This window comes from Capricornis sumatraensis, chromosome 1 (assembly GCF_032405125.1).
Source record: "Capricornis sumatraensis isolate serow.1 chromosome 1, serow.2, whole genome shotgun sequence".
In the NCBI taxonomy this organism is placed as follows: Eukaryota; Metazoa; Chordata; class Mammalia; order Artiodactyla; family Bovidae; genus Capricornis; species Capricornis sumatraensis.
In genome coordinates this window covers 161,640,836-161,655,298 of record NC_091069.1, presented here as the reverse complement: position 1 = coordinate 161,655,298, position 14,463 = coordinate 161,640,836, and the positions used below count along the sequence as shown (strand labels likewise).

At 36.8% G+C, this 14,463-nt stretch overlaps 1 pseudogene; it reads right to left on the bottom strand.

The window, feature by feature from the left end:
• Positions 1-688: 688 nt before the first annotated feature.
• Positions 689-2,767, bottom strand: LOC138076196 (ornithine decarboxylase pseudogene; annotated as a pseudogene).
• Positions 2,768-14,463: the final 11,696 nt, after the last annotated feature.

Genomic DNA, 14,463 nt, shown 5'->3' with positions numbered 1-14,463 from the left:
GGTATGTTCCTTCTATTCCTGCTTTCTGGAGAGTTTTTATCATAAATGGATGTTGAATTTTGTCAAAGGCCTTCTCTGCATCTATTGAGATAATCATACGGCTTTTATTTTTCAATTTGTTAATGTGGTGAATTACATTGATTGATTTGCGGATATTGAAGAATCCTTGCATCCCTGGGATAAAGCCCACTTGGTCATGGTGTATGATCTTTTTAATGTGTTGTTGGATTCTAATTGCTAGAATTTTGTTGAGGATTTTTGCATCTATGTTCATCAGTGATATTGGCCTGTAGTTTTCCTTTTTTGTAGTATCTTTGTCAGGTTTTGGTATTAGGGTGATGGTGGCCTCATAGAATGAGTTTGGAAGTTTACCTTCCTCTGCAATTTTCTGGAAGAGTTTGAGTAGGATAGGTGTTAGCTCTTCTTGAAACTTTTGGTAGAATTCAGCTGTGAAGCCGTCTGGACCTGGGCTTTTGTTTGCTGGAAGATTTCTGATAAAACAAATATTCAAACAGTTTCCATAGGAGCACAGATAAGTGTGACCCCATCTCCCAGTCTTCCACATTGGTGCACCTGTGCCAACCCTACTCACATAGACATCTCAGAACTAGCAGTAATTAAGTTAAATGGTCCCCCCCAAACCCTTAAATCAAGCTAAACTCGCAGTTAACAGCTACAAGAGTGGTATCTACACGTTAATACGCGTGGAAGCGCAGGCTGCCGAGTGCCGCTTCATGCCGCTCTCCCGGGCACAGGACACGGGCAGGGGACTGACGTCCGGCTCCTCCACTCCGGGCGGGAAGTCCTGGGCCCGGATCTGCTGCATCAGTTGCCACGTTGGCTCTGACATCACATAGTAGATGGTGGGTCTCTGGAATCCATTGACGGTAGAAGCAGCAGCAACAGTGTTCTCAAAGAGCACCCAATCGCCCACATGCATCTCGGGTAGGTTACAGCACTCAACAATGTGGTCCAGGCCGTCACAGGTCGGTCCCCAGATGCTGGATGAATAATACTTCTCGTCTGGTTTGGGTCTCTTCTGCAGAAGAGGCTTCACGTGTGCGTGGTCATAAAGAATGCAGTTGAAGGAGCCATATACTCCATCATTCACGTAATACATGAACGTCCGTTCACTAGACTCCTCTTCATCATCAGAGCCTGTCTGTTCCTTTAATACAAGTTTTTTGGCAATAATATTAACTGCGAGCATGAAAGCTGATGCAACATAGTATCTGCCCGGCTCAGCTATGATTCTCACTTCAGAGTCTGATGGAAAACCACATTTATTAACATATATGCTTTGTGTATACTGAATCCTCGAAGGGCTACTTAGTATAAGGTTTCTAATGGCAACTAGAAGAGAGGATGTTCTAGGAAAAAATTATAGTTCTTTATCATAAGTTTTAAAACCACATTTATTAACATATATGCTTTGTGTATACTGTTACTCTGCTTATTTAGCTTTCATGCTAAAGACCCTTGCTCCTTGGAAGGAAAGCTATGACAAAACTAGAGAACATATTAAAAAGCAGAGACATCACTTTGCCAACAAAGATCCTTATAATCAAAGCTATAGTTTTTCCAGTAGTCATGTCTGGTTGTAAGAGCTGGACCACAAAGACAGCACTGGTGCTCCAGAAGACTCTTGAGTGTCCCTTGGACAGCAAAGAGATCAAGCCAGTCAGTCCTAAGGGAAGTCAACCCTGAATATTCTCTGGAACAACTGACTGATGTTGAAGCACCAATACTTTAGTCACAAGATGCGAAGAGCCAACTCATTGAATAAGACCCTGATGCTGGGAAAGATTGAAGGCAATAGGAGAAGGGGATTGTAAAGGATGAGATGATTGGATGGTGTCACTGACTGAATGGACATGAATTTGAGCAAACTCCGGGAGACAGTGGAAGACAGAAGGGCCTGGCATTCTACAATCCATGGGTTTGCAAAGAGCTGGACATGACTTAGTGACTGAACAACAACAAAAATGCTCTGTGTACTTAAGTGGATTATGAGGCACCATTAACATTCTCCTGTTTGTAAGAGACAAACCCCATATTTAGAACCCAACATACTGAAAGCCTTCTTGTCCTGCTTTGTCTTTAGGCCAGTATTTGTCAGCTGGGAACAATTTTCTGTCTCCAAGGGATGTTTGGCAAAGTCTGGAGATATTTTAGTTATCACACAGGGGAGTGCTTTGGCATCTAGTGGATGGAGGCCATAGACGTTACTAAATATCCTATAATGCAGAGGACAGCCCCCTCCCCCTCCCAGCAAATAATTATCTGGCCAAGATATCAATAAGGATGAGTTTGCCAAACTCTTTTCTAAGCTCATGTTGAATTACTAGCTCCTCCAATAAGTCCAAGAACAAATAGGACAAGGAAAGAGGGGTCTGCTTTATCCCTATGCTCCAGAGAAAGTGACCTAAGCTTCCTCTACTAGTCACCTCAGTCTATCTTATTGTACCAGCTTCATGGGAAAAAAGCTTAATCCAAAATGAGAATCATAATAGAAAATATTAAATAGGACAATACAGGGAGAGAGTTTACTCTTACAAAGACTCAGAATTTTTTTTTCCTCTTTCCTAAAAATATATAAATATCTATTTCTGTTACTAAGACCGATAGATGGAATAAAGGGAAATTTACCTCTCCCAAGGGTCAATGTGTACTTTTTTTTTTTTTTTGGTCTTTTATTATCCACTGGGGAGAACTTTGAGAATTTAAATATATTTTATTCTTACCTGAAAACTTGCTCTTGATTCATGTTTTCCTATAGTGTATGGTTAACACAATATGCAAAAATACTCCATAAACAATCTTTTATTTCTTTCTTTAATTTTTCAGAGTATTGCTGATTTATAAAGTTATGTTAGTTTCTGTTGTACAGAAAAGTAAGTCAGTTATACATATACATGTATATACTCTTTTTAAGATTTTATTCCCATATAGATTATTAGACTATTGAGTAGAGGTCCCTGTGCTATGCAGAAGGTTATTCTTCTTGTTGTTGTTCACTTGCTAAGTTGTGTTGGAATCTTTGTGACCACATGGACTGGAACATATCAGGTTCCTTTGTCTTTGGGATTTCCCAGGCAAGAATACCAAAGTGGGTTGCCATTTCCTTCTCCAGGGGATCTTCCTGACACAGGGATTGGACTTGTGTCTCTGTCGGCTGGTGGTTTCTTTACCATTGAGCCACCAGGGAAGCTCTCATATATATTGATATAGTTATCTTAAAGTTTCAATCACCCGGGACTGTTTTGAAGCCAGGAAATGCCAAGTTATCCATGAAGACTCAAATCAAAGGGCATTTCCACATAGCATTTCCAGGCCATGTCAATCAGACTGCCCTCTTTTCCTTCTGTTGTCCCACAGCACAAAATGACTTGGTAGTAAATACATTTGGCTTTGTATTATACTTCATTATTGAATTTTAACTCCTCAGTTCAGTCAGTTCAGTCGCTCAGTTGTATACAACTCTTTGTGACCCCATGAATTGCACCACGCCAAGCCTCCCTGTCCATCACCAGCTCCCGGAGTTCACTCAAACTCATGTCCATCGAGTCAATGATGCCATCCAGCCATCTCATTTAACTCCCAGAGAACAAAATTCCAGTTGTTAATTTTAAGTGCCCCAGTATCAGGTAGAGTACATACTCTATAATGTTGGTTAAAGCCTGGATGTATGTGGCACAAATGCACTGAGAGAATACAAACAACCAGGGGACTTCAATTAAATTTTCTATCTGTTTGAAACTTATTTTAAAATAAATTGTCCTAATGAGAACAGGGAAGACAGTAGCTACATGCCAATGATGCCCTAACATTTTTTCATATGATGTTTGTTTTAAACAAGTTACCTTCTGTGGGTGACAACTACTTGGAGTTAATGACTATAATTACTGCATGGGATCAAGACTGGAAATTCCCTCATGACAAGTTTCTTTTGGACTTTTCTTCTCCCTAACCTGGTGGCATATTTGCCAATATTTGAGATAGCTCAAAAACATCCCATTTGTTCAGCCTTATGTAGTATTTCCTGGGTCAAGGGCTTGAGTAGAAAATTTGATATAATGCTCCTAAAGCCAATCTTTCATTTTACCATTGTGAAAAAAATCACATTTGGAGTAAATGCCAAGAAAATATTACAGGTAAAGCACCATAATTTGAAATCCATTGGCATAATAGAGTTTCTAAATATGCTTTACATGATGAGGATTATTGCACCTCGAAATGAAAACTATTGTATCTGTTTTATCTTAAAATTCATCAGAAGTTAAGAACAATACACTTTGGCTAATTATGCTAATTGGGGAAGCTGTTCTTTTCTGCTGTTTGCAGTATTTTCAGGTGCAAAGTATTCCAGATACAGTTCTTCTCTCTGGTTACTGCTTGAGGCAGAGAGAACACGTACCCTGGTTTTCTATGTATCCTGTCCTTCAATGTCATGCTAGTTCCTTCCTATTAGCTAAATTTTTACAGAAGCAAGTGAATCCAAGAAATAATTTGAAAGACTGGCTCCCTCAATTGAGTGCAACAAATGAAGTGTTGAGGGGATGTGTTTAAGAGGAAATGGGAAAATAGATGCCTGGCACAATAAAACATCATCGTCTACAGTTCGCCATATAAACTACAATTTAATTGTCAACGTTTTACAAAAGATATGATTATATGAACTATTCATGCCATGTTTCTCTTCTCAGATTTATGTAAATAACATGGACTTGTAGACTAGGTCTATGTCTGTTTTGCATTTTTAGTTGCAAAGAAGTTCAGGAAGGTGAAGACAGAGGTATTAGTTGCTTGCATTCCTGCACAGAAATAATACCCCTCTGCCTCATCTGTAAATGCCATTAATAGTACCCATTCAGCTATTGAGAAAATTTAATGAAGTACTACATGTACAATTACCAGTACAAAGTCTGGCACACACTAAGTGATCAAAAGTGACACTTTCCCATTTCTGTCTTGTGATCCCATTATATCATCTGAGAGTTTTTCTCTTTTTGGTTATCTGTGGTCTGTAGCCACAAAGTCAGAGCTTGGTGTCTGTTAACAAGCCCTCAAAAAGTCTACCATCTCATAAATAATGTTTTGTATTCTACCTGAGGACTGTCATTTTATTTGCAACTTCCAGGAATGCTGTCTTGGCAAACAGAAGTGGATGCTGGGCTATGTGATTTACATTACATGGATCTCTGCTCAATTATGATTTGCAATCTGGCTAATCTGTCATCCATTCACTGCAGATCAAATACATGTGTGCAAAATTAGTCCAAGACAGGGAAACCATGACTAATGAACAAAAGTACAGTAAAAATGATGTTGGGGAAGATGGGAGAGCTGTTCCATGTGGCAGCAGAAGCAGCATTAAACCCTCATAGACAATCTTCATTTTGTCATTGCAATACCAAATTCTTCTATAGAAAATTGTTAAGCAGTTTTGCAGTTTGCTATTAGCAGCCAAACATTACTCTTACTATTCTGTAAAATTAGTCATTGAATTGAACTGAGTAATTTTTGCAGGGGTCCTCATTATCCTCCTAGTGTTCACAGATTTAATGGCTGGTTCTGAATCAGTGCCCTGCAGTTTAGGTCGATGGAAGCAACACCCCAGCATTGCTGTAAAGTTCTTTTTGTGTGTGGAACATAAAACTCAAGGTCACGACCACTTGTGTTCATTAAAAATCCCACAGAATTGTGAGATGGGATAAGGATGTTCATTCTCTCTGGTGTTCTGGCTAACTTCCAGCTGGATAATTACTTTCTGCCTGTAAAAATGATCCCCCTGTAGTCAGGGTTGACAGGGGCCTTTATTTATTTATTTATTTATTTATTTTCCCCCACTTTCAGCTCACATCTGTTTTGAGTCTGGCACTAATTTCAAGAGGTCAAATGCTACCTGTCCCTTGTGGGATGAATTTTTACAAACATTCTCTACTACCCTGGGAATATTTCTTGGACCCCCAAACTTTTAAGGTTGTATGCTATATAATTCCAAATCCTTGCCTCTTTATTGGTAAATACTCTAGAATTATTGGAGGATCATATCTACTATTTTCTTAAAATTAATGCCTCCTTTGAGTTTTACTCCATGACATGCATGGAAACACATTCAATATTCTACAGCTTTTTTGCATCATTTTGTTAATACATATGTAGGAATGCCAGGATAGATGGATACACATATAATTAGATCACAATAGGCAGTTCATTACTCTTTCATCTGTTTTATGTTTCTGTAAAATATATCTGTACTTGTTAACACATATATTCCTTCATCATAGCATATATATCTTCTGTCAATGTTTGGTATTATTCTGGACATTTTATGAACTTTATGTAACACTATTATCAGTGAAGATCAGAAATCTAAAAAGGATGATGTTTCTGCCATATCTCTTCTCACAGACAGTTTTTCATCAATTGTATATTTTCCTCCCTGGGCTTCTGTTTTGCATACCTGTGGGAACCAAAGGGGAAAGCCTATTGAAAAGTCACCTGGAGGTTGACAACTATTTATTAAAGACATTGACTGAAAGTTGGCTTCAGAGTAAGATGAGGTTTCTTGTCCCTCTTTTAAAAATACTTTCCTCTTCCATTTGTGTTCCTTTCTTGCACTCGATTCAGAGAACGTTTATCTAAGTCTAGAATCATAGATTGGTAATCCCTTAGAAACAATTTCTCCTGATAACTAAAACTCTTTCATGATCAAAAAGAGGTGCCCTAAGTTTATGTTCAGATCCAGAGCACAGGTTAGGTAGATGCCTTTTTGAAAGGGAGTCTCCATATACCGCCAGACAAAGTAGTTAGATTTAGTCAATTGAAAATGCAGTCCTATCTATATCTCAAAGTATAGATATCAAGGTACCAAGATTTAGATTCAACAAAGTGAAACTTTAAAAGGCTGTTAATTGTTACTTGCACCAGTCCTTCAATGGTATAGACAGGCGTCTTAAAGTATTGTTCAAAGTCACAAAACTGAAAGAGCTGAGACTAGAATCTAAGTACTATTGTGACTCTATTACCCTGAAAATATTCCTATGATCTCAAAAGTTCAAAGTTTTTAGCTGATATTATCACACCCTCTACCTTTTTTTCAACAAGAACATGTGTGCTATTCTTCCCAAAGTTATGCCTCTTTTGGAGTTTATTACACTGTTTGTTCCCAATCAAGACTCTTCTTCATATACATGATCATATTAGGTTGGTACATACCATTTCCTGTGGAATAAAATAACACTCTATACTTAGTCTTATCTACTCAGAAAGCCTGAAATCTGTGGTACAGAAGGAAGACACTGAACTACAAAACACTGTCAGATATGGCAGTTACATCCTCATTCATGTCATCCAATTTATCAGCACAGGCATGGAAAACTGGATGCTACATAAAAGGCAGGAACATGGCTTGTGAAGGTGATTTTGAGAACTGGGCTGAGGTGATGAACTGAGCTTCTGACCAGGTGCTCCACCTGAGAGGGTGAACACAGTAAAAGGGAAATTTAGTTCATTCCATAGGAGTTGCCAGTCTGAATCAGATTACTGATCCATAAATTTTGGATACCTTCCCATAATAACAGAGGCTTATTCCAAGAGCTTAGCAAGAAGTCAGAATACTTTCATCAGATTCCAAGCTAAATGAACTATGCAAAGGAAAGTCAGTTGCACAAGACTTGAGAGGAGATCAGCTAGCTGAGAAATAGAAAGTCTGAAATAATGAACTATTAGTTTTTTGAATAATCAATCATACTACTCCCTTTGAATATCTGCATTACATATAGCATGCATTAATAATCATATAATTTCCTTACATTGTACTTAACTGGCTATAAGAAGAATCTTGAAACTGTGATGGCTTTATATTTTTGTACATATTTTATAGTGGAATATAAATTGATTACTGGATGTAAATGTATATATCTTCTATAGCAGATTAAGGCAGGGATCAGCACCAGAACTATTAATAGACAAGCTTGATAAGAATGAACAAAGAATAGGCTGGCTATGTCAGGGAGAGTTCATCTAGTAGAAAATATCGGATGATGACCAACAGATCTAACCACTATACACAGACACACACACGTACACACACACACACACACACACACACACACACACAAATAGAAGTTGTTTAAGATGCAGTTTCAATTTTATTGTTTTCCATTAGTTGGAACAATACTGATTATTAAAGCCTCCATCTTTTCCCTCCTAACTGAGGTATCACTTTTATCAAATATTAAAAGTCCATATTCAAATGAGCTTTTTTCCCTGCTCTATTAATTTGTCTTTCTATTCATGAACTCTATATTATTTACAGTTTTTACAATATCTTCTAATATCTGCAGAATCAACCCACATCTCACTCTTTTGACAACACTAATAAAAATTAAACATTTCTATTAAGATTGATCGGTAATAAAAGAGAGGAAATACATTTCTAGTATCAGCAACAAAAAGTAACATCAAGTGAGAGATCCTAAACTTAATAAAATGTTAGTAATAGAATGATAAATAAGATTTATGCCAATAAATTTGAAAATGGATATGAAATAAGAAAATACAATTTAGCAAAATTGAATCCAATAGAAATAGAAAATATGAATAATCTTATATTTATTAAAATACTTTGTCCTTTAATTCTAAATCTTTCCACAAAGAAAATTTTAGGCTTAAATAATTTTCCTAATATTCTTCTAAAGACATACTGAAAAAAATTCCCAATAATATATAAAATGACCCAAAAAATAAATAAGAAAGAAATATTGACTCATTTTATGAGACCAACATAAACTTGATATCAAAAGTTGAAAAGGTCACTAAAATGTAAGGAAAAAATCACTACTGGAAAATCTGCTTTATAAACATAGATACAAATATTCCAAATAAACTATTAGAAATCCACAACCTTTATTATAAAAAATAGTTCTATCCTGGCCACATCAGGCTTATTTCAGGAATATTAGGTTGGTTCAACAGTGGAAAAGCAATGCAACTCACATTAACAAAAATAAGGACAATCATCATTGATCATGACAATAATCCACTCATAAAAAAACCAGGGGTAGAATAATTTTTTAACCTGATAAAGAACATCTACAAAAGCTTTAAAACATCATCAAACTTAATAGTGTATACTGAAAACTTTCTTACTGAGATTCAAAAGATTAAAATGTGAGTATTTGGCTTCCCTGGTGACTCAGTGGTAAAGAATCTGCCTGCCAATGCAGGAGTCACAGGGTCAATCCCTGGTTCAGAAAGATCCATGTGATGCCATGGAGAAACTAAGCTCCTGTGCCACACAGAGTCTGTGCTCTAAAGTCTGGTAACTGCAGCTACTGAGTCTCCGGGCCACAGCTACTGAATCTCACATGCCCTAGAGCCTGTGCTCCACAATAAGAGAAGCCACTGCAAAGGGCTTCCCGGATAGCTCAGTTTGTAAAAAAAACCCGCCTGCAATGCAGGAGACCCTGGTTAAATTGGTTGGTCTGGAAGATCCCCTGGAGAAAGGATAGGCTACGCACTCCAGTACTCTTGGGCTTCCCTGGTGGCTCAGCTGGTAAAGAATTCACTGCAATGAGGGGGACCTGGGTTCAATCCCTGGGTGGGGAAGATCCCCTGGAGAAGGAAAGGAAAGGCTAACCACTTCAGTATTCTGGCCTGGAGAGTTCCATGGCCTGTATAGTCCATGGGGTTGCAAAGAGTTGGACAGGACTGAACTGAGCAATTTTCTCTTTCCCCAAAATGAGAACCTCACTCATGGCAACTAGAGAAAAGACCACGCAGCAGTGAAGATCCAGAACAGTCAAAATAAATAAATAATAAAATTTTTTAAAAAGATGTACTACTTTTATTCAACCACATATTGGACATTTTAACCAATAGAGTGAAGAAAGGAAAATATAAAGTATAAGGCTTTGGAGAAAAAAATAAAACTATTGTTTGTAAGATAGAAAATTTAAAAGCATCCAGAGATAAATATTAGAATTAATAAACAACTTTAGCAAGGACATAAGGTTCAGTTTAGTTCAGTTCAGTCGCTCAGTCATGTCCGACTCTTTTCGATCCCATGAATCGCAGCACGCCAGGCCTCCCTGTCCATCACCAACTCCCAGAGTTCACTCAAACTCACGTCCATCGAGTCAGTGATGCCATCCAGCCATCTCATCTCGGTTGTCCCCTTCTCCTCCTGCCCCCAATCCCTCCCAGCATCAGAGTCTTTTCCAGTGAGTCAACTCTTCACATGAGGTGGCCAAAGTACTGGACTTTCAGCTTCAGCATCAGTCCCTCCAAAGAAATCCCAGGGTTGATCTCCTTCAGAATGGACTGGTTGGATCTCCTTGCAGTCCAAGGGACTCTCAAGAGTCTTCTCCAACACCACAGTTCAAAAGCATCAATTCTTTGGCCCTCAACTTTCTTCACAGTCCAACTCTCACATCCATACATGACCGCTGGAAAAACCATAGCCTTGACTAGAAGGACCTTAGTCGGCAAAGTAATGTCTCTGCTTTTGAATATACTATCTAGGTTGGTCAACACTTTTCTTCCAAGGAGTAAGCGTCTTTTAATTTCATGGCTGCAATCACCATCTGCAGTGATTTTGGAGCCCCCCAAAATAAAGTCTGCCACTGTTTCCACTGTTTCCCCATCTATTTCCCATGAAGGGATGGGACCGGATGCCATGATCTTTGTTTTCTGAATGTTGAGCTTTAAGCCAACTTTTTCACTCTCCTATTTCACTTTCATCAAGAGGCTTTTTAGCTCCTCTTCACTTTCTGCCATAAGGGTGGTGTCATCTGCATATCTGAGGTTATTGATATTTCTCCTGGCAATCTTGATTCCAGCTTATGTTTCTTCCAGTCCAGCGTTATAAGGTACAAAGTTAATACCCAAATAATACATACCATTTAATACCCAAATGCATTTCTAGTACAATCAGCAAACAGGAAATGAAATTTAAAAATACCATTTACAAAGACATAAAAAAGTAGTAGGAGTAAACTAATAAATGATGTTAAATTTCTTTAGAGGAAATCTCTATTAAAATAGAACAAAACATTATTGACACTCATTAAATAAATGGAGAGATATACCATGTTCCTGGATTAGAATACACACTATTTGTAAAGATACCTTTTTTTTTTTTTAACTGATACATAGTTTTTATTCTAATCAAAATATCAGCAGCCTTTTGCTTTTTAATTTCTGGTGAATTTGCCAAGTATATTTAAAATGCTATGGAAAAGCAAAGGACCAAGCCAAAACAAACTATGAAAATTTCCAGAGGACTTATACTTGTATATATAAAGCTGCAGTTATCAAAATACTATAATATTGATGGAGACCAATGCACATATTCTCATCTAATAAAAGACAGCGGTACCATAGATTGTGATAAAGGGTGTTGCATTCAATAGATACTGCTGAGACAATTCAATGACCACATAAAAAAGTGAATCTTGGCCCCTGCTTTTCATATTATACAAGTATAAATTCCAGTTAGATTGAAAATAAATGTGAAAGTTAAAAGATTAGTTTTTAGAAAATAACATATATCTTAATCTGCTTGGGCTGCTAAACAAAATATCTCAGATTGGGTAACTAATATGTAACAGAGGTTTATTTTCCACAGTTCTGGAGGCTAAAGGGGCTAGACTGGGGTGACAGAATGTTCAGGTTATGGCAATGGCCCTCTTCCCAAGTTGTAGACTACTGACTTCCAACTGTATCTTCACATGGTGGAAGGGGATGGGGATCGGGTCTCTTTTCCACAAACAGTAATCCCACTCATCACAGCTCCATGCTCCTGTCCTAAGAACTTCCCAGAGATACCACCTATTAATACCATCATATGGAGCATTAGGAATTTAACCTATGAATTTGGGGGGACACAAACACTCAGGCCATATTAACATACAGTAACATATCCATGACTTTGGTGTAGGTGAAACTTCCTTCCACTGGATAGAAAAATTACTAAATATATAAAGGTCAAAAATCAATAAGATAGATTGCAATAAAAATAAGAAATTTTATTTGTCAAATTCACCATGTGCATGCATGCTAAGTTGCTTCAGTCTTGTTCAACCATAAACAGATGCAAAAGACATATTATACAGTGTGAGAAGATATTGCTTAAATATAAACACAAATCCATAAAAGCCAAGGACTCATACATACAACATATAATGTATTCCTATAATTCAATAATAGAAGATAATCCAATAGAAAAAAATGACAAAATATTGATTTAACTAGGCAGTTTCAAAATTTCACATCCAACTTGCCAACTTTAACATGTCACATCTATAAATATGCATAGATGAAATGATACAGTGTCTAGTACTTTCTTCAAAATAATCCAAAGAGGCAAAGGCCAGTAGAGCAAACAGAAATGAAGCAAGAGTGGCAATGACTTGATGGCTGTTGCAGCTGTGTGATGAAGATATGGGGTCATTAAACTAGTTCCACGTATCAAAATTTTCCATATGTAAAATAGATAACTAGTGAGAATTTGATGTATGATGCAGGCACCCAAAGTCAGTGCTCTGGGACAACCTGGAGGGATAGGGTAGTAAGGGAAGTTGGAGGAGGTTCGGAATGGAGGGGACACATGTATACCCATGACCAATTCATACTGATGTATGGCAAAAGCCATCACAATACAGTAAAGCAATTATCCTCCAATTAAAATGTTATTTTAATTATCCTCCTATTAAAATAAATTTTAAAAAAATTTCATGATAAATAGTAAAGAAATAAAGAAAAAAACTTTAATTAAGAAAAATTGGCATATATATTACAAGGTTCTGAGATAATGCTCTAGTACTCCATGAAAGCTTGGCTACGTACAGGGTTAGAATACCTAAGACTCAGAGTGGCCATGTGGTTAAAAAATGAAATTTTATTTTCCTAGATTCCCATATACTTTTTCAATAAATTTCTATTTTAAATGCTATCTGAGCCTGTCTCTTCTTTGCACCCTTAAAGACCTTAATGAGTTGAAAAATTCATTGAAAGTGAAAGTGAAAATGGAGTTGCTTAGTTGTGTCCTACTCTTTGTGATCCCATGGACTGTAGCTCACCAGCTCCTCCATCCATGGAATTTTCCAGGCAAGAGTACTGGAGTGGGTTGCCATTTCCTTCTCCAGGGGATCTTCCTGACCCAGGGTTCGAACTGGTCTCCCACATTGCAGGCAGACACTTAACTGTCTGAGTCACCTGGAAAGCCCTTCAGACTCATGAGGAAACCTCATTCATTTGGTGCATATTTATTTAGTATTTGTATATTGTAGGAAAAATATGAAATACATGCACAATATGGCTTTATTATCTTCATTCTTTTAACATGATCCATAAAAAAACAAGTTGTGTGTGTGTGTGTGTGTGTGTAACAAGCATCTACTGATCCTTTCAGTGCTTTAATTTTTTTACTCTTTGGATCATAGTGAGTGTGTGTACAGAGCCTAAAGGGACAAATCAGATATGTTCATTCACGTAAAATAATTGAAGCAATAATAGAGTTTTCCTCTACCTGTCCTGTTTTCTCAAGAAGACTCTAGTTCAATTAACCAAATTGCACTGGTTAACCACACACAAAAAAGTGAGAGAAATTGTATTTTATATTAATTGTATTAAAGCCAAACACGAGGTGATATAAAGGGAATGTTTTATGTTTGTCTTTATTCTCTCATCTACTAGATATGTAAATTCTAGGAGTCTGCATCCTTATAAAATGTTGTATTCTTCCAAATGTTGCATAAAATAAGCACATAGTGAATATCTTGGTTAAATTAAAAATATATGCTTGCATATTACTTGGAATGAGTATATTATTGTTTCAAGTAACATATATGAGCATTTACTAAAATAAGATAATCCAATTAACATTATGGTATTTTTTCTAATACTCTCTTGATAAAAAACATCATTGAAATACTAATTATTTGTAAAACTGATATTGTGCATTAACAGTGACAGAAATAATTTTATACTTCTGAATCCATTGTAAATGCAAGCATCTTTTTGCTAATCTTTCTAAAATTTTCCATAGTTTGAAATTGGAATACATTGAAACTTAATTTCAAATTCAGTGTATTCCCTACAGCAGAGTTTATGTGTTTCTCTTTATGAAACTGTTTGAAAACCTGCAAGTGTCAGCTGACTGAATGCTAAAGAGAATTGGAGGACAATTGAATTGTGTACTGTTCATTAAATGTGCTTTAACTTATATCCAGAATCTGATTTGAGTATTATCGAAGTTTTAAAAGGGTCGTTTTGAGGAAGCGAGATATTAAAGTGCTCAGGAGAATAGTAGTATTTAGGTTAAATCCTGGTTCTAAACCTAATGATCTGATTTACTTATCCTTTACCTTGTTAGATTACAGGTACAATAAGTTATGTCTTCTAATACTAACATAATTACATGACTTTTATGTTAGGCAGGGAAAAAAAAAAGAG